Below are 12,819 nucleotides of genomic sequence, written 5' to 3'. Positions count from 1 at the left end.
TTATATCCACTGCAACTTTACTGGTTTATTTTGTCTTTTAGTAGATTTTTTTTCGGTTTTCTTAGCTTAGTTTTTCAGCATCAATTGACAGAAAACATATCGATTTTCTTATTTAAAACAATTTTTCACAAAGTTTGAGAAGAATTCTGGTATTTTCCGTTGACATATATTATGCTTAAATCTACATGACAGATGTCATACGTCATGGCGTGACGTTAATACGCTATTTTCAAAGCATTTGTCAGTTATTTTAGTAAATTTATTTGATATCCGTCCTATATATTTTATAGGGTCATTCAATGTTTAGTTTTTTTTTATTAGTTGTTTATTCACATGTTCACATACGTTTCCTTACTTCATTTATTGATTCTAGAAGTGAAATTAATTTTTATGCAAATTTCATATATAAATATTTAGATTTTAGAGCTTGTTTCAGAAACAAAAAATTTATTTTTTATAAAATGTTCGTATTATGTTAAATTTTATCAAATAATTTGTTAAAGTCAGCTTGTCGTACATAATTTTACAAAAGTTTTTTTTCTTATTATCTATACAATAAATGAAAGATATATATAAAGTTATAGAAACCTTTCAAATAATCATTTTTTGAATATGTATTGCAGTCATCATAAGGTAAAACCTAATATATTGTATTAATAGTTTAAATGTTATCAACAATTCTAAACTAATTTACATCCGAAGACTCCACTAATGTTTAAAATACTGCAAACTACAATAAAACACATGAACGATTCATCATCATAATAGTGTCATATAGTGTCGAACGAGTATATATATCTCCGTCATTATGTTGTGAGTTACCACAGCACCATCTTACCAATTGTTGCTGTTTTCTATGTTAAATGCTTGTCACTTCAGTAGCATAGTCAGAGAGATATATAGGGAAATAATTAAAGTCTGCCTGAAGTAATATTTCATAATGAATAACAGGCCCAAGTGGTAACGGGCTGCCTATATAATGTGCTGGGCCTCTGTTTCTTCACATCGCATTTGTTAGTAGTGCAATAATAAATGGTATAAGGTTTTTGTTTGCTATATTGATCTTTGGACCTCGCCCAGACCCGTTTTTTGGGTATTCCTATGCTTAAATTAATGTCATATATTTAACAGATTTCATTCTTATGACAATAGTATGAATCGTAGGATAGTCACTTTAATTAAAATATACTATATATTTGATAGTAACTATGTCACCAGCGAAAGCATAATCATTTTATGTTATAGTAATTGTATTTATTGATTAAATATTACTTATTCGATAATAAGTAATATAATAATAATAATAACAGTTTTCAACTTGCTTTCAAGATTATGTAAACACTTACAAAAGTACTCAGATAAAAACGAACGTTAAGGGGCTTAAAACTATTTAATTTATTAAAAACCTTTATTAACAAAATATATTATTTTATAGATCCATTTAAGAGTTCCGATCTTATTTTTCTTCATTTCATAACACATTTAATTGTACTAGTTATACAATTAAATATTTCCGTACATATATTCATCATTGTTTTTATGAAAATTTATAATAAATATTTTCTTTAAATATTTGTTAAAACTTTTTTTATAGTTTGTATTTATCAGTAAAGCTTTATCTTATCGATCAAGTATTCATTACGCCATGTAAAGAATATTTCTCACATTCTAAAAGCTTATCTGTCTATAACTATACAAAATTAACATATATTTTTTTATAAATATGTACTTACTAAAAATTACAAAACAAGTACTGATACTTAATAATATAAGAGCTCTATATATTAACTACATTCGAGCTTTAATTTCATCATATAGAATCTATATTTAATAATTATTTCAGGGTCTTTCCGTGAACACTTAATTTCTTAAATTAACTTCTAAGCAGTTCTGAGACATACATACATAAGTGCATTATGAAACATAAAGGCACTTTCTTAAGGAAATTTAAAAAGTTTATACTTTAAACAAAGATTGCATCTTACCATGTATTTTTTAAGTTATAGTTTATCATTTCCATATAAAGAATATTTTATTGCTCTTTAGGAAAATATACTCTTGCTTATTTATGTGGAAAAGGTTTATGTTTCTATTTTCTCTTAATTTAATTATTATGTACATTCCTTTATAATTTTCAATATAGATTGAACTGTGATGGAACGATCATGTCTGAAATTTGAATCTTTTCTTATATGATGTTGGACATATTTATACCATAAAAGTTAATAGTGCTATGGATATCCTTACATGTCTCTCAAACTGTGAAACCTTTCACTTGATAAATTCTGGTCGACTTATTGAGACGTACATTTTGATTCTTTGAACGATGATTCTAAGGATCCACTAAGCACATTTTTCGTAAAAATGAATAGACTTCTTTTGTCGAATGGTGAATTTCTTTTGTCGAATGTGACGCGTGTAAGGATGGAAATTTTGTAATAATTTCCAACCTACATAAATTTAGTAACACCACCACTTTGAACAAAATACGTGAAGTAATCTGTAAGTAGGAGAAAACATTTCAATAATAAATACAAAAGGTATATAAATAATAATAACCATATAACATACCTTCATTATTTTTCCACATAAATTTATTTAAATTAATAAATAATAATTTATTTATAAATTATTTATTATTTTATTTATAAATAATTCGACTATAAAATAAAACCACGAGCACCGCCGCTTTTTATAAAAATGTAAACAAACATTTACAAACGTCAAAAATGTCAGAATGCAATTCGCTGCAAAAAGATGCACAAGGGAGCTTTTGTGCAAAAGTGTTAAATGCAGTAAGTTCAACTAAGATCAACTCTAAGCTTTGTGTACTTTACACAAAAAGTTCAAGAGAAATGCGTATAAAAGACGGCGCAATTTTCTAAGAATTTAGTGAGTCTTGTATGATCACTCGGTGGCATTGTATGTCAAAATATAAAATAAATAAATATAAAAAATATTGTCTGACACAGTGGCGGTTTTAAGCCTAGTTGTATAAATTACTAAAATATATATATAATTGTGTACAAGTGCATGGGCGGTTTTAAGTCAAGACACTTGGACACTATTGTATAGATATTCTATAACCGAACAAGGAAATATATTTTTTTTATATATACACTAACCCTTCTGTCCCACACAGGTACGCATTGAGCAAGTAATCATACGAAGATACAAACCACGGAACCAGATTAGAGATCACCGAGCTCCAAAGGAACAATCTCCAGATACAGCAGAATACCAGGAAATAATCTCAAGTTTCTCAAGTTTAATCACGTTTAATGAATTTACTTTGTTTTTTTTTTTTTAAAAAATACTATGTCATTGAATTGTACACATTAGTAATCTCAAGTTTACATAATTACGTTTAACTAAATTCCTTTTTTATAAATACTATTTTCATGAATTAATAATATTTTAAATAAATCTACATTTAAAATTTAACACACATTACTTTTATTTTGAGAAGTCCTGTCTCCGCGAATATAAATTTATTGTAGCGACCGCCTGGAAAAGACTGAGGATACCCCAGCATAAATTATAACGAAACGGGAAAATCCGTGTCGTTACAATTGGCGCCCGAGCAGGGACAGACAGACTTCTCAAAATTAAATCAAAGTGATATCCACGTTACAATGGCACAGGCAAACATGATTATAAGATAAAATCTAGATACTCTCGCTCATAGTTCAATTCAAGCCAGTTCAACAGAGAAACATACAAGACGTTCGCATAAGCAGCACATCATGGCCTTATCGTGTGCTCAAAGCGTGGAGCGGATACGAAAATGGTCTGTAAAGTACAATGGAGGAATAGATCCAATAGATTTTGTGGAAAGCATAGAAGAGGTAGCGGACCTTGACGACATCAACGTGAATTTAGTTCCCAGGATGATGCCCATACTGCTTGAAGACAAAGCACTGATGTGGTACCGCAACAACAATAAGCATTGGAACCTTTGGTCAAGCTTCAAGATGGACTTTCTAAAATTTTTCCTTTCACATAGGTATTTCGACAGATTAGAAGACGAGGTGCGAGCACGAGTTCAGAAGGAACATGAAAGTTTTAAAGATTATGTACTGGAAATCAAATATCTTATGCGACACACAGGCATGAACCAAGATTCGCAATTGGAGCGAATATACCGAAATATGCGCACAGAGTACCAAATGTACATCAAACGTCGAGAGTTTTCGAGCTTAACAGAATTAACAATACTAGCTGATGACTTCGAAGAACTTCGCGCAGAACAGGATAAAGTGAGTCGAGGCGGTGTTCGACAGGAAGTGATAGTTGGTCGCATAGAAGTTGAATATCCACAAACGCTGCTATTAAAAAATACAGTGAGACACGTACCTACCACGCCGATACAGGACAAAGTTATTTCCAGCTCAAATTCCGAGTCGCCTATACTCATCCAGCAGCGAAGTAATCAGCAACAGAACCAACCGAAGCAAGTAACAACAGCAAAAGCTAAAATTGTAAATCCAGTAACATCAACACTACCCAAGCTAAGCATGTTGACACAAACCACGCAACGTCGAAGTTATTTAGAACAACACCCAGTACCACTACACGGAAATTCACAAGAACAAGCGTTATGTAAATGCCGCATAACCCCGCCGCAAGATCCAAGGCCTGACAGAAAAATTACAGAAGTATGTAATCAACAGCTAGACACGCAAGGTCAACAAATGTTCCAAGTCCAACCATGCGAACCAAAGCAAGAATCACAAAATATTAGGCCCATCAGAGGAAATTCACAGATGCAAGAAACACAACGACAAGTAAACCCAAAACTTACAAAGAAGAATCCCGAAGTATTTAAGCCAGCACGAGTTACACCAGATCAGAAAATATTTCAAAGTCAAACGAAGCAAGTATCAGTACACCAAACACTGCAACGTGTCACGTCAATCAAAGAAAACCGAAAATCGTTCAATCAGGATCAAGTTACAAAAGTTAAACGTCCAAATCAGTTCCAAATCCAAGCATGCAAAGCAGAACAAAATTCAAGACCCATTAAACAAAATCCCAAAGTATCTATTCAACAGCAAGTCACACCAAACCGTGAAATAGTACCAGTTGAAATACAAAAACTACAAAGCCAGATAAAACCAAGACTTATCGAAGAAAATCTACAAAGAATCAATGCAACGAAAAATCACCATATAACACAAGTACAAATTCAGGATACAAAAGGGCACGTAAAACCACAGAAAGTTCAAGATATTGAAACACAACAAGGTCAACAAAAGGTTACAGTCAGCGAAAATCATAACAAACGAGTTCGATTGACTCAAGAAACCCCAAGTCCGACACAATCATTGCAACAAGTTTCAATTAAACACGATAGTCAACGAAAGCAAGAGTCACAAGAAGGAAAAGATGATTCCACAAGTCCAAAGGATAAGATAGACAATCCTCTGATACAAGTACAGGAAATAAGTCTAGGAATTCCAAAACTATTCAGCACCCAAAAACTGCAGAAGCCGATGAATAACTTAGGTGTACTTCAGCAGAAGGACTATGATCTTGTTAGCATACACCAAGATAAATTTTTCAAAATATTCAAGAGCCCAAAGAAACGGCACAGAAATCATGCAGGCAGATAGTGGAAAATTAATTTTCCTCGGAGAAGGAGGGAAATGTAAGGATGGAAATTTTGTAATAATTTCCAACCTACATAAATTTAGTAACACCACCACTTTGAACAAAATACGTGAAGTAATCTGTAATTAGGAGAAAACATTTCAATAATAAATACAAAAGGTATATAAATAAAAATAACCATATAACATACCTTCATTATTTTTCCACATAAATTTATTTAAATTAATAAATAATAATTTATTTATAAATTATTTATTATTTTATTTATAAATAATTCGACTATAAAATAAAACCACGAGCACCGCCGCTTTTTATAAAAATGTAAACAAACATTTACAAACGTCAAAAATGTCAGAATGCAATTCGCTGCAAAAAGATGCACAAGGGAGCTTTTGTGCAAAAGTGTTAAATGCAGTAAGTTCAACTAAGATCAACTCTAAGCTTTGTGTACTTTACACAAAAAGTTCAAGAGAAATGCGTATAAAAGACGGCGCAATTTTCTAAGAATTTAGTGAGTCTTGTATGATCACTCGGTGGCATTGTATGTCAAAATATAAAATAAATAAATATAAAAATATTGTCTGACACAGTGGCGGTTTTAAGCCTAGTTGTATAAATTACTAAAATATATATATAATTGTGTACAAGTGCATGGGCGGTTTTAAGTCAAGACACTTGGACACTATTGTATAGATATTCTATAACCGAACAAGGAAATATATTTTTTTATATATACACTAACCCTTCTGTCCCACACAGGTACGCATTGAGCAAGTAATCATACGAAGATACAAACCACGGAACCAGATTAGAGATCACCGAGCTCCAAAGGAACAATCTCCAGATACAGCAGAATACCAGGAAATAATCTCAAGTTTCTCAAGTTTAATCACGTTTAATGAATTTACTTTGTTTTTTTTTTTTTAAAAAATACTATGTCATTGAATTGTACACATTAGTAATCTCAAGTTTACATAATTACGTTTAACTAAATTCCTTTTTTATAAATACTATTTTCATGAATTAATAATATTTTAAATAAATCTACATTTAAAATTTAACACACATTACTTTTATTTTGAGAAGTCCTGTCTCCGCGAATATAAATTTATTGTAGCGACCCCCTGGAAAAGACTGAGGATACCCCAGCATAAATTATAACGAAACGGGAAAATCCGTGTCGTTACACGCGTTTTATGCCGAAAAGAAAACTTGAAGGGTTCGAACACTAATAAAGGAACAACAACAAAGTAAAAACTTTTTGATTCTTATAATGATGATTCTATCCACTTAGCACGTTTTTAACCAAGCTATATATGCAAAAATTTTTAGTTTTTTTATTTCAAATTATATTTTATAGTTTGTGTTTAAGACATAACTACGAGTATTAAAGCGAAGTCATTGTAGTAGTACTTGATAACAAAAATGGTACGGAAATTCAAATTGCGCCCTTTATTCATTGGTTTGTACTTAAACTTCACTTCTACAGTATCTTGGCAACTTCTTTAAAAGTATCTCTTTTTTTAATATACAATTAAGAACAATATTAATAAATTTCATTTTTTAGTGATTCTTGGTGTGATTAATTATTTTTAAATTATTAACAACTTAATTAATTACTTTTAAACTGATTTCAGCCAAATTAATTATCTTTAAACTAATTTAAGCTTAATTTGTTTTTTATATTTTTTTATTTTGTAATTTTTTAATTTTTTGTTTTTTTTTTTTGATTTTTTCATTTATTCCTTTTCTTATTTTTTTCTTCTTTTTTTAATTTTTTCAAATTTTTTTAAATTTTTTTAAAATTTTTTTTTAATTATTTTATATATTTTTTTGTTTGTTTTTTATTTTTTTCCTGTTTTTTTATTTTTTTGTTTGCTTTTTGTTTTTCTTTTGTAATTTTTTATATTTTTTTTGTCTTTTTTATATAATTTTTTTTGTTTTTTTTTCTGCAAAACCTGACTCATTCGTTTATTTTGCCAATAAATTAAGTAAAATTAATTAATTGCCTTTAAGTTTCAATTAATGTGAACGTGACTCACGCGCGTGCTCCTAATTCAGTTTCAAAGTCATTTTATTAAATATTTATTTTTTTTTTATTTAAAAATCGTTAATAAAACATAAAAAAGCAAGCCGCTCAAAAAAAGTTCATTCATAACAAATTTTTTAAATAAATTTTCATTGAACTCTTTTTCTATCTGAAATTCATTGTACAATAGTTCAGCTTACAGTTATAAGCTCAGCTGACGTTAAGTGCTTAAGTATTTTTGAAATGTAAAAAGTTTTGTACTCATTTGCTACCTACCTCAGCTACAAATGTCTAGACTAATTACTTTTAATTGTGGGTCTCGCATCGCATTCATAAGACAGACGTGTACGGCTAAAGATATTCCAAATAGAAACTCAGTTTCAGTCTGTCCGCAAGGCATAATTATATTGGGAGCTTTGACAACTTTTTATTAAATTTTTTTTTTTTGTACTATTTTTTTTTAATTTTTTCATTTAATTTTTTTTTTCAGTTTTTTTATTTTACTATTTTTTTAAATTTTTTTCAAAATTTTTTTGAATGTTTTTTTTTTTTATAATTTTTCACTATTTTTTGACTTAGTGTATTTAAGTTAGTTATTTTGTTGACTTGAGTTGCTTTTTTTGTGGTCAAATTACTGGCAACTGCCACTTTGTAATTAAGTCTCTGGGGCAAGTGTGACATTAAATAAGTCCTCATAAACTCATAAATTTGTTATCAAAATTCTTTTATTTTTGTTTTCTTTTGTTAGCTTTAATTACTGTTTTCGTTGCTGATTAGTGAATGTTTTTTTATTTAATTAATTTGTCTGTATTTTTTTGTTATGGTCTTTAAATTTCAAAGCCATCATTTGTCATATACTTTCGATTTTATAGACTGCACGTATGGAAGAAAACTTATCTTTGCTTAGTATTTTATGAATTTCTACGGTAAACAAAAATTATTAAGCAAAAAATATCTTATCTCAATTTCAAATATTATTCAAAGAAAATATTTTCTCGCATGCTAGAAAAAAGTGTAAATGGCGCAAAACATATTCACCACGCATTCGCTCTCAGCGCTATTTCAATAGTACAGTGAGTAATCGTTAGACATTCATAAATACTTTTTGTATCTTTTATCTAAACTGTGCGAATATTTGGTATACATATGTATGTGGGTACTTGAGTATGTATCTAGAAAGGTTGTTTACATTTATTGTTTTTGTGTAAATCTCAAACTATTTGCATAAAATTAATAAATAAATAAATCCATTTTGAGCAAAACAAAACTATTAAAGAAATAATTATGCAAAGTTAAGTCTATGAGTAAGTTTTCGCTTACAATTTATCTGAAATAACTACTATTATGTTTACTAATATTTATATATATATATATATGTTTGTCTTGTATAAATAACATTTATAACTAGCACGTTTTTATACTTTTTTAATTTTTGTTTATTTTTCAATTATTATTAATAATTTTTTATTTATCTATATATTTTCGCTAATATGTATTTCTAAATCATCGTCATTGTGGTGGAGTATAAAGTTGTGTGTAGGTACGTGGGTACTTTATGCTCCATCCAGTACTATAACGGGGTGAGTCTACATAATTTTTGTCACAACCAGTTTTTTACACGCGCTTTCGCATAATTTTGTCTCACTTCGAATTCTTGTGGTTTGCGGTTTTTGATATATTTTTTTCTTCTTCTCAGTAATAAAGTTTTATCTTTTCATAGCTCAAAAGATGCCCTGCTGTTTACTTTAAGAAACTGAAACTAGTTTTAGTGCAGGTAATATGGGTTTTTTGGTTACACTACACAACGTAGTAGTCTTATTGGTTGTATGATTTATTGTAAATCTTACAACAAATTAAAATTATTAAAACACATTTACTTTGCATAGACCCAAAGGTAATGAAATTTTTTGTTTTTATATGTTAAAAAAATTTTGTCTAATCAAATTGTTGAGAAAAACTCTTTTAAGTCTATATTGTAATTAAAATATTTCTTTGTGTTGGGCTGCAGGATATAGATAATATATTAGTTTTAAGACTTGAAATAATAAAAATCTGTCCTCGGAACTCATCAAAACAACCGCGTGAACACTGCAAGGCTTACTGCAGTTCTTTCTGGCCATTGGTATATAGTAACCCACGCAGAGAAACTGTGCATTTCTCATAATCCGCACTGCAGAAGTTGTGGAAACTCACAGGAAAAAAATCCAAATTGCATTTTCTCTGTGAATGCCCGGTTTTGGCGTCCAGAAGATATAGGTTCTTAGGAAGATACTTCTTTGATACTTTATCAGACCTTTTATCGGTGGAAACGAAAGACTCATTAAATTATCTAAATTCGGCAGGATAGATTTAGTCTTTACTCTTCTATACTAGAGCTCTTGCGAGGAATGTGGATTGGAGAAAGCACTCACCCTTTTGAAAATAAAAAATCTAACATTCTCTTCGCACCAAATGTGGAAATGTAGAACTCACATAGAATTGCAACTGTTCAAAAGTCCACAATGCTAAAGTCACTACGCAAATTATATTCATTTGTCTTATGGGGACGAGTACTGAGACCCTTTAGAAAATCTGCTGCAGCATTGATGGTGTATAGTTATGAACAATAACAACAACCAAACAATTTTATGCTCAAAGTAATTGGGAAAAGTTAAGACTCAACTATGCTTAGATACTATGGCTGCAATGAAAACTAAAACAATTACAATTTGACCCTCCTTTGAATAACATCATTGTATAAAGACTTTGTTTAAAGTTATGACGTAGCGGCCAACAACCAATGAACTTTGTGATTAAAGTTATTGGCTAATTTTACAGACTGCTACCAGGCTGAGATACTATGCTTGCAATGAAAACTTTAAACACAATTACCATGTGACACTGCTCAAATAATATCATTGTTCAAGTTTATTGAGTAAAGTTAAGAGATCATCATGCTTAGATAATATGATTAATATGAAAACCTTTCCTATAATTCTAATGAATGCGTCTCTTCAAGCATTTCCTCAGAGTTTCCTAGAATAAAAAAGTGAAGGGAAACCATAATTCTTTTTAGAACTTTATTGGTATGATTAAAATATACTTAGTTACTTAGTTGTCTTACAGACGTGGGTAGTCCTTGGCCGCGTCGAGTAGCCTCCGCCAGTCAGCCCGATTAGTTGTTTTCTGGTGCCAGTTGGTAGTACCGAGCACCCCAAATCGTTGGTCACCTGATCCTTCCACCGAAGATGCGTACGTCCTCTACCGCGTTTTACCGCGTTAAAATATACACATAATGTATATCAGCTTCTCTTAAACTGCTTCTTCATAATCTTTTTAGGGAATTATAACTGGAGGCATTATGCTGCACTGGATAATAGAAGAAGACTGTAACAAATATATACATATCTAATTTATAATTTCTTATTAGTTAGCTTCTTAGATAATTTTAAATTGTAAGGCTATATCATTCCTCCTCTTTTCTTTTGTCATTATCGTTTTAAGTAATTCTAATATAGATTTTAATTCTTCCTTCTTTTCTTAGTAATATTAATTAATGGTAATTTTTATATATATATAAATCTACCTATTTACTCATTAAAACTTTTTTTACAGTTCTTTCGTGTTTTTATATTTAGATACAATACATGTATTAAATGTGATTTAATATTTTGGGGCGTACTGCTTTAGTAATTTACCACTTAAAGTTACCACCCAAAAATTTAAATTTTGAAGCCTTATAAAATTTTTTTTGTTTATTTCTTACATATTATTTATACATATTTTAGTATAACCATCTTCACCCATAGTAGCATTATTTCTTTTTGTACACATTTTATTTTATTATGTTTTTGCCCTTATTTTGCACGAGGTTTATGACCGTGCCAACAACCTTTAAAGACGCCTTTTTTCTATTCGCATTCACAATTTCTTTATATAATTTTTTTTAAATATTTTTGTTATCTTAAAAAACACTGTCTGATGCTTGTAAGTTTTTTGTTACGTTACTGCATTGTATCTTCTATATTTTTAATTTTATTCTATATATTTAGATATTTTTTCATAAAATCAATTTTATTTGATGAAATCATTGACAAGTTTTACTGCCACCTACTGTCAAATTGCTAAAGCGTTTGATAAAATGATTCTGAGTTTGTAGTTAAGTAAATTCGTTTTTCAGTTTATATATTCAATAATTTTTGTTTTAAGGAAAATATTTTTTGTAGACTTTTATACTTTTTATAATTATTTAAATTATAATTTTTGTATAAAAATTGCAAAACTATTAATGCTTTGTTGATGGTCTATGGTCTATTAGTGACACTCGCATACAAGATAAGAATAATAGTACCTAATGAAGAAAACGAAGAGACCTGAGAGCAAAAAACCTTGTAACAACTCTAACGTTTATGTCTTGTGTTGTTACGAACACACTTTATATGTTTGACAGCTCTACAGTTCGGGAAGTTGACGGACTTCTCAGAAATTGTGCTCAAATAGTCTTTAGATTCACAAGAATTCAACTAGATTTTGTTCTTTTTAGACATGTTGCAAAATCTACTATCACTATGGATCAACCAGTCTAAGAATAGCTTAAGATTCTTTAGATTCACTAAAAGTTGACATGATGGTTTTTGTGCATCATAGAGATATTGCTCTATCTGCTATTACTATGGATCAATCAGTCCATGAATGGCTTAAAGCCAGTCAGATTATCCAAACCTTACACTTAATATATTATAAACATATGCTCAAATATAGAAATTTGTGTTTAAGCAAATTTGTTATAATGTGCTAAATAATTTCTTAAAATGCTTGTAATTTAATTCATCAAGCATTAAATAGTTAATTTAATGTAATTAAATATTTTTGTGAAAAAAATTAAATAAAAATTTTAATTAAATAAGAAGCAAACTTTAAAATTAATAAACTCTTGAGTTCAGTTCATTCTCAGTTATAAACGACGTAGTTGCCATGAGATTGCCTTACTAATTTATAAAATTGCCAACAATTTGCTTTCATGTGTTTTCTCCAATTAACGAAATAATCTTTCATCAATTAATGAAAATTAAAAATAAATAAAATATAAAAATAATTTATTTCGAAAGCTTTGCCAATTAGAAAGCAAATTTACAAACTTCAAATGATCAAAGTCAAACTAAAATAATTTTCTTCAGTTGAGCTGAAGTTGAACTGCA

Source organism: Teleopsis dalmanni, chromosome 1 (genome assembly GCF_002237135.1).
Source record: "Teleopsis dalmanni isolate 2A chromosome 1, ASM223713v2, whole genome shotgun sequence".
Taxonomy (NCBI): domain Eukaryota; kingdom Metazoa; phylum Arthropoda; class Insecta; order Diptera; family Diopsidae; genus Teleopsis; species Teleopsis dalmanni.
The sequence above is the reverse complement of the archived record's forward strand: the minus strand, read 5'-3'. Positions refer to the sequence as shown.